The sequence below is a fragment of the Aegilops tauschii genome, chromosome 5 (genome assembly GCF_002575655.3).
Source record: "Aegilops tauschii subsp. strangulata cultivar AL8/78 chromosome 5, Aet v6.0, whole genome shotgun sequence".
Taxonomy (NCBI): Eukaryota; Viridiplantae; Streptophyta; class Magnoliopsida; order Poales; family Poaceae; genus Aegilops; species Aegilops tauschii.
The window spans coordinates 399617269-399630833 of record NC_053039.3 but is presented as its reverse complement, the minus strand read 5'-3'; positions in this window follow the sequence as shown (position 1 = coordinate 399630833).

Here is a 13565-nt window from a genome sequence, read left to right as displayed (position 1 = left end):
GAGCACACCAGCCCACAAGGGGGCTGGCGCGCCCCACCTCATGGCGCCGACCCTAGGGAAGGAAGGGAAGAGGGCAGACCCCTCTTGCCTTCTCTTCCATGTGAGAAAAAGGAAAGGAGGGGGCGCCTCCCCTCCTGCCTTCTCCCTGCGCCATAGGAAGGAAAGGGGGCGCACCTAGGATAGGAGCCCAGGGAGGCCGCCGCCCCCCTTGGGGGTGCCCCTAGAGCTGCCTCCCCTCCCCCTACCTAAATATATGTGAGGAGAGGAGGGGGAAACACACACACCACGATTCCCAAGCCGTGTGCGGCGCCCCCTCTCCCTCTAGTTCTAGTTCCTCCTCCGTCCACGTCCGTAGTGCTTGGCGAAGCCCTGCGGAATAGTTTCACCACCACCGTCACCACATCGTCGTGCTGCCGGAACTCATCTACTACTTCACCTCTCTTGCTGGATCGAGAAGGCGAGGACGTCATCGAGCTAAACGTGTGCTGAACGCGGAGGTGCCGTACGTTCGGTACTTGGTCGGGATGGATCGTGAAGGTGTACAACTACATCAACCGCGTTGATAAATGCTTCCGCTTAGCGATATAAAAGGGTATTGAGAAGCTCTCCCCCTCTCGTAGCTATGCATCTCCATGGATAGATCTTGCGTGTGCGTAGAGTTTTTTTTTGTTTTCCATGCAACGTTCCCCAACAGCAGCATCATGAGCCAGGTCCATGCGTAGATGATATGCACGAGTAGAACACAAAGGAGTTGTGGGCGGTGATGTTCATATTGCTTCCCACCAATGTCTTATTTTGATTCGGCAGCATTGTGGGATGAAGCGGCCCGGACCAACCTTACATGTCCACGCACATGAGACCGGTTCCACCGACTGACATGCAACTTGTTTTGCATAAAGGTGGCTGGTGGGTGTCTGTTTCTCCTACTTTAGTTGAATCGGATTTGACTATGGCGGTCCTTGTAGAAGGTTAAATAGCAACTTGATAATCACCGTTGTGGTTTTGCATAGGTAAGAACGGTTCTTGCTAGTTGCCCGTAGCAACCACGTAAAACTTGCAACAACATAGTAGATGACGTCTAACTTGTTTTTGCAGGGCATGTTGTGATGTGATATGGTCAAAATGTGATGTGATATATGTTGATGTATGAGATGATCATGTTTTGTAATAAGTTCACGACTTGCATGTCAATGAGCACGACAACCGGCAGGAGCCTTAGGGTTGTCTTTAATTATTGTATGACCTGTGTGTCAATCACTTAAGTGCCATGTAATTGCTTTACTTTATCACTATGTGTTAGCAATAGTTGTAGAAGCAATAGTTGGCAAGACGAACCCTGCGCTACGATGGAGATCAAGGTGTCGTGCTGGTGACGATGGAGATCATGTCGATGCTTTGGAGATGGAGATCAAAAGCACAAGATGGTGATGGCCATATCACGTCACATATTTTTGATTGCATGTGATGTTTATCCTTTATGCATCTTATTTTTCTTAGAACGACAGTAGCATTATAAGTTGATCCCTTCACTTAATTTCAAGATATAAGTGTTCTCCACGAGTATGCACCATTGCTAAAGTTCATCGTTTCGAAGCACCTCGTGATGATCGGGTGTGATAAACTCTACGTTCACATACAATGGGTGTATGCCGGTTTTGCACATGCAGAATACTTGGGTTAAACTTGACGAGCCTAGCATGTACAGACACGGTCTCGGAACACTGGAGACCGAAAGGTCGAACATGAGTCATATAGTAGATATGATCAACATAGAGATGTTCACCATTGAAGACTACCCCATCTCATGTGATGATTGGACATGGGTTAGTTGATTTGGATCATGTATCACTTAGACAACTTGAGGGATGTCGATTTAAGTGGGAGTTCATTAGTAATTTGATTATTTGAACTAAAATTTATCATGAACTTAGTCTTAATAGTTTTTGCATATCTATGTTGTAGATCAATGGCCCGTGCTGGCATTCCCTTGAATTTTAATGCGTTCCTAGAGAAAGCTAAGTTGAAAGATGATGGTAGCAACTACATGGACTGGGTTCGTAACTTGAGGATTATCCTCATTGCTGCACAGAAGAATTATGTCCTCGATGCACCGCTAGGTGACAGGCCTGCTGCAGGAGCTGATGCAGATGTTATGAAAGTCTGGCAGGCTTGATTTGATGACTACTCAATAGTTCAGTGTGCCATGCTTTACGGCTTAGAACCGGGACTTCAAAAGCGTTTTGAATGCCACGGAGCATATGAGATGTTCCAGGAGCTGAAGTTAATATTTCAAGCAAATGCCCGGGTTGAGAGATATGAAGTCTCCAACAAGTTCTTTAGCTGCTGTAAGATGGAGGAGAACAGTTCTGTCAGTGAACACATACTCAAAATGTCTGGGTATCATAACCACTTGACTCAGCTGGGAATTGATCTTCCAGTTGAGAGTGTTATTGACAGAGTTCTTCAGTCACTACCACCAAGCTACAAAGGCTTCGTGATGAACTATAATATGCAAGCGACGAGAAAACGATTCCGGAGCTCTTCGCGATGCTGAAATCAGCGGAGGTAGAAATCAAGAAGGAGCATCAAGTGTTGATGGTTAACAAAAACACTAGTTTCAAGAAAAAGGGCAAGGGAAAGAAAGGGAACTTCAAGAAGAATGGCAAGCAAGTTGCTGCTCCCGTGAAGAAGCCCAAAGCTGGACCCAAGCCTGAAACTGAGTGCTTGTACTGGAAAGGAAATGACCACTGGAAGCGGAACTACCCCAAACACTTGGCAGATAAGAAGGATGGCAAATTGAACAAAGATATATGTGATATCACTACTGGAATCCACTTCTTTGCCGTCTGCCACTTCTTTGCCATCAGCTAGCTGACGGCAAAGAGCTTCTTTGCCGTCAGTTTCTACAAAGCAGACGGCAAAGAAATAGCTGATGGCACATGCTATTTTGCCATCAGCCAGTACTTTGCCGTCAGCTCGCGGACGGCAAAGAGTTCTTTGCCGTTAGCTGGCCGATGGCAAAGAACCTTGTGGGCCCACAGACGCAAGGCTGTGGCTAGGTCAGCTCTTTGCCGTCTGCCATTTCTTTGCCGTCCGCTGGCTGACGGCAAACAATTCTTTGCCATCCGCTAGGCTGACGGCAAAGAGGGTAGGGGGCCCACCCAGGCACGGCATTGAATCACTAACCTCCCCCCACCGTTGAATCGCTCTCTCTCTCTCTCACCCACCAGCCCGCCGCCGCAGCCCCGTCCCCTGTGCCCGTCACCGCCCCTCCCCGCCGTCCTGCCGCCCCCTCCCGCCCGTCGCCGCCCCTCCCCGCCGTCCTGCCGCCCTGTCGTTGCCCCCTCCCGCCCGTCGCCGCCCCTCCCCGCCGTCCTGCCGCCCCGTCGCCGCCCCTCCCCGCCGTCCTGCCGCCCCGTCGCCGCCCGTCGCCGCCCCTCCCCGCCGCCCCATCGCCGCTCGTCGCCGCCCCTCCCTGCCGTCCTGCCGCCCCGTCGCCGCCCCTCCCCGCCGTCCTGTCGCCCCACGGTGAGACCCCTCTTCCACTTCCACACCCTTTTTTCTGCCATTTCTTTTTTTCCTTTTCTGTTTTAGATATTCGATATAGTTTTAGATAATAAATAGTTTTAGATAGTTTACATATTAGAAAAGAAGAAGGAAAAAAGGAAAAAGAAAAAAGGAAAAGAAGAAAAAATAAGAACAAGAATAAGAAAAAGAAGAAGAGGAGGAGGAGAAGAAAGAAGAAGAAGAAGAAGAAGAAGAAGAAGAAGAAGAAGAAGAAGAAGAAGAAGAAGAAGAAGAAGAAGAAAAGAGGAGAGCGGGAGAAGAAGAAGAGGGAAAGGGAAAGGAAGAAGAAGAAGAGGAGGAGGAGGAGGAGGAGGAGGAGCAGAAGAAGAAGAAGAAGAAGAAGAAGAAGAAGAAGAAGAAGAAGAAGAAGAAGAAGAAGAAGAAGAAGAAGAAGAAGAAGAAGAAGAAGAAGAAGAAGAAGAAGAAGAAGAAGAAGAAGAAGGAGGAGGAGGAGGAGGAGGAGGAGGAGGAGGAGGAGGAGAAGAAGAAGAAGAAGAAGAAGAAGAAGAAGAAGAAGAAGAAGAAGAAGAAGAAGAAGAAGAAGAAGAAGAAGAAGAAGAAGAAGAAGAAGAAGAAGAAGAAGAAGAAGAAAAGGAAGAAGAAGAAGAAGAAGAAGAAGAAGAAAAGGAAAAGGAGGAAAAAAGAAGAAGAGGTGAAGAAGAAGAAGAAAAAGACACGTTTTTATACTTTCTTATTTAGGGTTCCACCACGTTTTGCACTTTCTTTCTTTTATTTAGTTGAATGTTTTTATACTACTAGCTAGTTGCCTAGTTTGCTGACCGAAAGAAGTTAAAATAGTTATTATATGAAATTCAACTAAAGTCAACATTTTTGACGACTAGTGCTACTAATAAATTTAACTAGAGCCATCATATGTCCACAAGTGCATTGTTTTTTGAATGAGAAATGATAGCTTGGTGTAGTTGATTATCTTCTGCTCAAAATTTCTTATGTTATAATCTTGTATGATAATGTTGTAAGGGTACTAATTGGTCTCTTCTGCTTCTTATTAGAGATGGGGGAAAGTGATACGTCCATTTTGCATCATGCCTTTATATCGATATTTATTGCATTATGGGATGTTATTACACATTATGTCACAATACTTATGCCTATTCTCTCTTATTTTACAAGCTTTACATAAGGAGGGAGAATGCCGGCAGCTGGAATTCTGGGCTGGAAAAGGAGCAAATATTAGAGACCTATTCTGCACAACTCCAAAAGTCGTGAAACTACATGAAAGTTATTTTTGGAAATAATAAAAAATAATGAGCGAAAGAAATACGTCAGGGGGACCTTCACCTGTCCACAAGGGTGGGGGCGCGCCCTACCCCCTGGGCGTGCCCCCTGCCTCGTGGGCCCCCTATTGGCCCTCCGGTGCCCATCTTCTGCTATATGAAGTCTTTCGTCCGAATAAAAATCAGAAGCAAGCTTTTGGGACGAGACTCCGCCGCCACGAGGCGGAACCAATCTAGGGCTCCGGCAGAGCTGTTCTGCCGGGGACACTTCCCTCCGGGAGGGGAAAATCATCGTCATCGTCATCACCAACGCTCCTCTCATCGGGAGAGGGCAATCTCCATCAACATCTTCACCAGCACCATCTCCTCTCAAACCCTAGTTCATCTCTTGTATCCAATTCTTGTCTCTAAGTCTGGGATTGGTACCTGTAGGTTGCTAGTAGTGTTGATTACTCCTTGTACTTGATGCTAGTTGGTTTATTTGGTGGAAGATCATATGTTCAGATCCTTTATGCATATTAATATCCCTCTGATTATGAACATGAATATGATTTGTGAGTAGTTACGTTTGTTCCTGAGGACATGGGAGAAGTCTTGCTATTAGTAGTCATGTGAATTTGGTATTCGTTCGATATTTTGATGAGATGTATGTTGTCTCTCCTCTAGTGGTGTTATGTGAACATCGACTACATGACACTTCACCATTATTTGGGCCTAGAGGAAGGCATTGGGAAGTAATAAGTAGATGATGGGTTGCTAGAGTGACAGAAGCTTAAACCCTAGTTTATGCATTGCTTCGTAAGGGGCTGATTTGGATCCATATGTTTCATGCTATGGTTAGGTTTACCTTAATACTTTTGTTGTAGTTGCGGATGCTTGCAATAGAGGTTAATCATAAGTGGGATGCTTGTCCAAGTAAGGGCAGCACCCAAGCACCGGTCCACCCACATATCAAATTATCATAGTACCGAACGCGAATCATATGAACGTGATGAAAACTAGCTTGACGATAATTCCCATGTGTCCTCGGGAGCGCTTTTCTCTATATAAGAGTTTGTCCAGGCTTGTCCTTTGCTACAAAAAGGATTGGGCCACCTTGCTGCACTTTATTTACTTTTGTTACTTGTTGCTCGTTACCAATTATACTATCACAAAACTATCTGTTACCTATAATTTCAGTGCTTGCAGAGAATACCTTGCTGAAAACCGCTTATCATTTCCTTCTGCTCCTCGTTGGGTTTGACACTCTTACTTATCGAAAGGACTACGATAGATACCCTATACTTGTGGGTCATCAAGACTCTTTTCTGGCGCCGTTGCCGGGGAGTGAAGCGCCTTTGGTAGGTGGAATTTGGTAAGGAAAATTTTATATAGTGTGCTGAAATTTACTGTCACTTGTAACTATGGAAAGTAATCCTCTGAGGGGCTTATTCGGGGTATCTTCACCCCGACCAGTAGAGCAAAGCGTTGCTCCTCAACCTACTGAACCTACTGAAGATGAGAATGTCTACTTTGAAATTCCTTCGGGTATGTTAGAAAAGTGCTAGCAAATCCTTTTGCAGGAGATGGAATAATGCACCCTGATGAGCACCTAATCTATGTAGATGAAGTTTGTGGATTATTTAAGCTTGCAGGTATACCCGATAATGTTATTAAGAAGAAGGTCTTCCCTTTATCTTTGAAGGGAGATGCATTGACATGGTATAGGCTATGTGATGATACGGGGTCATGGAACTACAAACGATTGAAATTGCAATTTCATCAGAAGTTTTATCCTATGCATCTTGTTCATCGTGATCACAATTATATATATAATTTTTGGCCTCGCAAAGGAGAAAGCATCGCTCAAGCTTGGGGGAGTCTTAAATCAATGTTATATTCATGCCCCAATCATGAGCTCCCAAGAGAAATAATTATTCAAAGTTTTTATACTCGGCTTTCTGATAACAATCGCACCATGCTCGATACTTCTTGTGCTGGCTCTTTTATGATGAAGACTATTGAATTCAAATGGAATTTATTGGAAAGAATTAAACGCAACTCTGAAGATTGGGATGTCGACGAAGGTAAGGAGTCAGGTATGGATACCGATGTTTTCCGTAAATTTAGCACTAACTATGGACTTGACTCTGAGATAGTAGCTTCTTTTTGTGAATCTTTTACTGCTCACGTTGATCTCCCTAGGGAGAAGTGGTTTAAATATCATCCTCCCATAGAAGTAAAAGTAGCTGCACCTATTAAAGTTGAAGAAAAGACTATCACTTATATTGATCCTATTGTTCCTACTTCTTATGTTGAGAAACCACCTTTTCCTGTTAGGATAAAGGATCACGCTAAAGCTTCAACTGTGGTTCGTAAAAGCAATATTAGAACCTATACACCTCCTGAGCAAGTTAAAGTTGAACCTAATATTGCTATTGTTAAAGATCTCTTAGCTGATAATATTGATGGGCATGTTATTTATTTCCGTGAAGAGACTGCTAGAATTGCTAAACCTTGTGCTAAAGATAAACATAGACCTGTGGTAGGCATGCCTGTTATTTCTATTAAAATAGGAGATCATTGTTATCATGGCTTATGTGATATGGGTGCCAATGCTAGTGCAATACCTATTGACTTATACAAAGAAATTATGCACGATATTGCACCTACTGAGTTAGAAGATATTGATGTCACAATTAAACTTGTCAATAGAGATACTATTTCACTAATGGGAATTGTTAGAGATGTTGAAGTCTTGTGTGGGAAAACTAAATATCCTGCTGATTTTCTTGTTCTTGGCTCCCCACAAGATAGCGTTTGTCCCATTATATTTGGTAGACCCTTGCTGAACACTATTAATGCTAAGATAGACTGCGAAAAGGATGTTGTTACTATTGGTTTGGATGATATGTCTCATGAGTTTAATTTCTCTAAATTTCGTAGACAACACCGTGAAGAGGAATTGCCTAGTAAGGATGAAATAATTGGTCTTGCTTCTATTGCCGTACCTCCTAATGATCCTTTAGAACAATATTTGCTAGACCATGAAAATGATATGTTTATGAATGAAAGAAGGGAAATAGATGAAGTATTCTTTAAACAGGAACCTATCCTGAAACACAATTTGCCTGTTGAAATCCTAGGGGATCCTCCTCCACCCAAGGGTGATCCCGTGTTTGAGTTTAAACAGTTACCTGATACTCTTAAATATGCTTATCTTGATGAAAAGAAGATATATCCTGTTATTATTAGTGCTAACCTTACAGAGCATGAAGAAGAGAGATTATTGAAAACTCTGAAGAAGCACCGCACTGCTATTGGATATACTCTTGATGATCTTAAGGGCATTAGTCCCACTCTATGTCAACATAAAATAAATTTGGAGAAAGATGCCAAACCAGTTCGTGATCATCAACGACGGCTGAATCCTAAGATGAAAGAAGTGGTAAGAAAGGAAATAGTAAAGCTCCTTGAGACAGGTATAATTTATCCCGTTGCTGATAGTCAGTGGGCAAGTCCTGTCCACTGTGTCCCTAAGAAGGGAGGTATTACTGTCGTTCCTAATGATAAAGATGAATTGATCCCGCAAAGAATTATTACAGGTTATAGGATGGTAATTGATTTCCGCAAATTAAATAAAGCTACTAAAAAGGATCATTACCCCTTACCTTTTATCGATCAAATGCTAGAAAGACTATCCGAACATACACATTTTTGCTTTCTAAATGGTTATTCTGGTTTCTCTCAAATACCTGTGTCAGCCGATGATCAATCAAAGACCACTTTTACTTGCCCTTTCGGTACTTTTGCTTATAGACGTATGCCTTTTGGTTTATGTAATGCACCTGCTACCTTTCAAAGATGCATGATGGCTATATTCTCTGACTTTTGTGAAAAGATTTGTGAGGTTTTCATGGACGATTTCTTCGTTTAAGGATCCTCTTTTGATGATTGCTTGAGCAACCTTGATCGAGTTTTGCAGAGATGTGAAGAAACTAATCTTGTCTTGGGAAAAGTGCCACTTTATGGGTAATGAAGGTATTGTCTTGGGGCATAAAGTTTCTGAAAAAGGTATTGAAGTTGATAAAGCCAAGGTTGATGCTATTGAAAAGATGCCATGTCCCAAGGACATCAAAGGAATAAGAAGCTTCCTTGGTCATGCCGGTTTTTATAGGAGGTTCATTAAGGACTTCTGAAAAATTTCTCGGCCTCTGACTAATTTATTACAAAAAGATATACCATTTGTCTTTGATGATGATTGTGTAGAAGCATTTGAAATGCTTAAGAAAGCATTGATCTCTGCCCCTATTGTTCAGCCACCTGATTGGAATTTACCTTTTGAAATTATGTGTGATGCTAGTGATTATGCTGTAGGTGCTGTTCTAGGGCAAAGAGTTGAGAAGAAATTAAATGTTATTCAATATGCTAGTAAAACTCTAGACAATGCTCAGAGAAATTATGCTACTATTGAAAAAGAATTCTTAGCAGTTGTATTTGCTTGTGATAATTTCAGACCTTATATTGTTGATTCTAAAGTAACTATTCACACTGATCATGCTGCTATTAAATATCTTATGGAAAAGAAAGATGTTAAACCTAGACTTATTAGATGGGTTCTCTTGTTACAAGAATTTGATTTGCATATTACAGATAGAAAGGGAGCTGAGAACCCCGTTGCAGACAACTTGTTTAGGTTAGAAAATGTTCTTGATGACCCACTACCTATTGATGATAGCTTTCCTGATGAGCAATTAAATGTCATAAATGCTTCTTGTACTGCTCCATGGTATGCTGATTATACATCGTTGCTAAATTTATACCACCTAGTTTCACATACCAGCAAAAGAAAAAGTTCTTCTATGATTTGAGACATTACTTTTGGGATGACCCACATCTTTATAAAGAAGGAGTAGATGGTGTTATTAGACGTTTTGTACCTGAGCATGAACAGGAACAGATCCTAGGCAAGTGTCACTCCGAAGCTTATGGAGGACACCACGCTGGAGACAAAACTGCGCATAAGGTATTGCAATCCGGTTTTTATTGTCCTACTCTCTTCAAGGATGCCCGTAAGTTTGTCCTATCTTGTGATGAATGTCAAAGAATTGGTAATATTAGTAGACGTCAAGAAATGCCTATGAATTATTCACTTGTTATTGAACCATTTGATGTTTGGGGCTTTGATTATATGGGACCTTTTCCTGCCTCTAATGGATACACACATATTTTAGTTGCTGTTGATTACGTTACTAAGTGGGTAGAAGCTATTCCAACTAGTAGTGCTGATCACAACACTTCTATTAAAATGCTTAAATAAGTTATTTTTCCGAGGTTTGGAGTCCCTAGATATTTAATGACTGATGGTGTTTCACATTTTATTCATGGTGCTTTCCGAAAAATGCTTGCTAAATATGATGTTAATCATAGAATTGCATCTCCTTATCACCCGCAGTCTAGTGGTCAAGTAGAATTGAGCAACAGAGAGCTCAAATTAATTTTGCAAAAGACTGTTAATAGATCTAGAAAGAATTGGTCCAAGAAACTTGATGATGCATTATGGGCCTATAGAACTGCATATAAAAATCCTATGGGTATGTCTCCGTATAAAATGGTTTATGGAAAAGCATGTCACTTACCTCTCGAACTAGAACATAAGGCTTATTGGGATATTAAGGAGCTCAACTACGATTTCAAACTTGCAGGTGAGAAGAGGTTATTTGACATTAGCTCACTTGATGAATGGAGAACCCAAGCCTATGAGAATGCCAAATTGTTTAAAGAAAAAGTTAAAAGATGGCATGACAAAAGAATACAAAAGCGCGAGTTTAATGTAGGTGATTATGTATTGCTATACAACTCTCGTTTAAGATTTTTTGTAGGAAAACTTCTCTCTAAATGGGAAGGCCCTTACGTTATCGAGGAGGTCTATCATTCCGGTGCCATAAAAATCAATAACTTTGAAGGCACAAATCCGAAGGTGGTGAACGGTCACAGAATCAAACATTATATCTTAGGTAATCCTATAAATGTTGAAACCAATGTTATTGAAACCGTAACCCCGGAGGAATACATAAGGGACACTTTCCAGAACGTTTCAGACTCTGAAAGGGAATAGGTATGTGGTACGGTAAGTGAACCGACTCCAAAACAGTTCTAATGGCAATTTTTCTCCGTTTTGGAATATTTAGAAACATAGAAAAATAAGAAGCAGTCCGGGAAGGACACGAGGCCTCCACGAGGGTGGAGGGCGCGCCCTACCCCCTAGGCGCGCCCCCTGCCTCGTGGGCACCTCGTGCGCTCTCCGGACTCCGTTTTCTTGCACGTTACGTATTTTGGTCGGTAAAAATTCATTATATATTCTCCCGAAGGTTTTGACCACCGTATCACGCAATTGTCCTCTATTCTTGTTTCGAGCTGTTTCTCTGACAGATCTAGATCATCATGACGTCTCCAAGTGCCCCCAAGGACAAGTTCTTCGAGAAGATCATCAACCCCTACCTCGCGGAGGTGCTGCAACACCCTCAAACCATTGAGATGCGTGATGGGTTGCTGCACATTCACGATGTTGAGGGACCACGGAAGACCGGAAGCATGGAGACAAGGCTTGAAGCAATGGAGCAACAAGTTTTCAAGTGCCAGGAGATGGTGGAGCGTGGACTTGACTCCAATCACATAATGATCACAGAGTTCACCAACAACCACAAGCTAGATGCCAAGGACATTGGGGAGGCCATCTTCAAGCTCCACGAGAAAATCGAGCACCTCCAAGCCCAAATCTATGACCTGCAAAACCAAAACTGTGAGTATGAATATAGATTCGAAAGGATGAGTTTGGCTGCAGATTTAAAGATCCCGGAGACTCGATCATCCTTCTATGATGGTGAGCCGATGCCTTGGAAGATGGACGACAAGCCTACATCATCAACAACCCCTTCACCAGCAAAGGAGATATAATCACATGGGTATGGGCATTCCCCTTGGCAACTGCCAAGCTTGGGGGAGATGCCCCGGTATCGTATCACCACCACATCTCCTATCTTTACTATTTTCTTAGCTCGATCCTATTAGTAGTATCTTGATCTAGTAAAATAAAGTTTTGGTATGATCTAGTTTTGAGTTTTGCTTTATGATCCCTCTATGTAATCGAGTCCGTGAGCTATATATAATAAAGATTAGTGTTGAGTCAAGGGCTTGATTATCTTGCTATGATCTTGAGTGAACAAAAGAAAAGAGAAAATAATAAAAAGAAATAAAAAAGAGATCATATTGATCTTATGAAGAGTAATGACTTCACATAGAAAGAGTATGATGATTAAAAATTGTTGAGAGTTGACAAACATAGCTTTGGTCATCGTTGCAATTAATAGGAGGTAATAAAGAAAGAGAGGTTTCACATATAAATATACTATCTTGGACATCTTTTATGATTGGGAGCACTCATTAAAATATGACGTGCTAAAGAGTTGATGTTGGACAAGGAAGACAACGTAATGGGTTATGTTTTCTTATATCTGAGATAAAGTATATTGTCATGGATCATCCAACATGTTGAGTTTGCCTTTCCCCCTCATGCTAGCCAAATTCTTTGCACCAAGTAGAGACACTACTTGTGCTTCCAAAAAACCCTTAAACCAGTTTTGCCATGAGAGTCCACCATACCTACCTATGGATTGAATAAGATCCTTCAAGTAAGTTGTCATCGGTGCAAGCAATAAAAATTGCTCTCTAAATATGTATGATTGATTGGTGTGGAGGAAATAAGCTTTATACGATCTTGTGATGTGGAAGAAATAAAAGCGACGGACTGCATAATAAAGGTCCATATCACAAGTGGCAATATAAAGTGACGTTCTTTTGCATTAAGATTTTGTGCATCCAACCCTGAAAGCGCATGGCAACCTCTGCTTCCCTCTGCGAAGGGCCTATCTTTTATTATTACCTTCTACCTTATGCAAGAGTCATGGTGATCTTCACCTTTCCTTTTTACATTTTATCCTTTGGCAAGCACAGGATGTTGGAAAGATCCTGATAGATATATCTAATTGGATATGGGTTAGCATGAATTATTATTGTTGACATTACCCTTGAGGTAAAAGGTTGGGAGGCGAAACTATAAGCCCCTATCTTTCTCTGTGTCCGAATAAAACTCCGTAACCACAAGTATTGCGTGAGTGTTAGCAATTATGAAAGACTAAATGATAGTTGAGTATGTGGATTTGCTAGAAAGCTCTGATATAGACTCTTTCTGATGTTACGATAAATAGCAATTGCTTCAATGACTGAGATTACAGTTTGTTGGTTCTCAATAAAGTTTCTGATTCATACTTTGCATTGTGAATAGATTGTTACTTGAGCATAAGGAATCATATGACAATATCCATATATGTTGCTGTTATGAGAATAATCATGATGCCCTCATGTCCGTATTTTATTCTATCGACACCTCTACCTCTAAACATGTGGACATATTTATCGTTATCAGCTTTCGCTTGAGGACAAGCGAGGTCTAAGCTTGGGGGAGTTGATACGTCCATTTTGCATCATGCCTTTATATCGATATTTATTGCATTATGGGCTGTTATTACACATTATGTCACAATACTTATGCCTATTCTCTCTTATTGTACAAGGTTTACATAAGGAGGGAGAATGCCGGCAGCTGGAATTCTGGGCTGGAAAAGGAGCAAATATTATAGACCTATTCCGCACAACTCCAAAAGTCCTAAAACTCCACAAAGTTATTTTTGGAAATAATAAAAAATACTGAGCGGAAGAAAT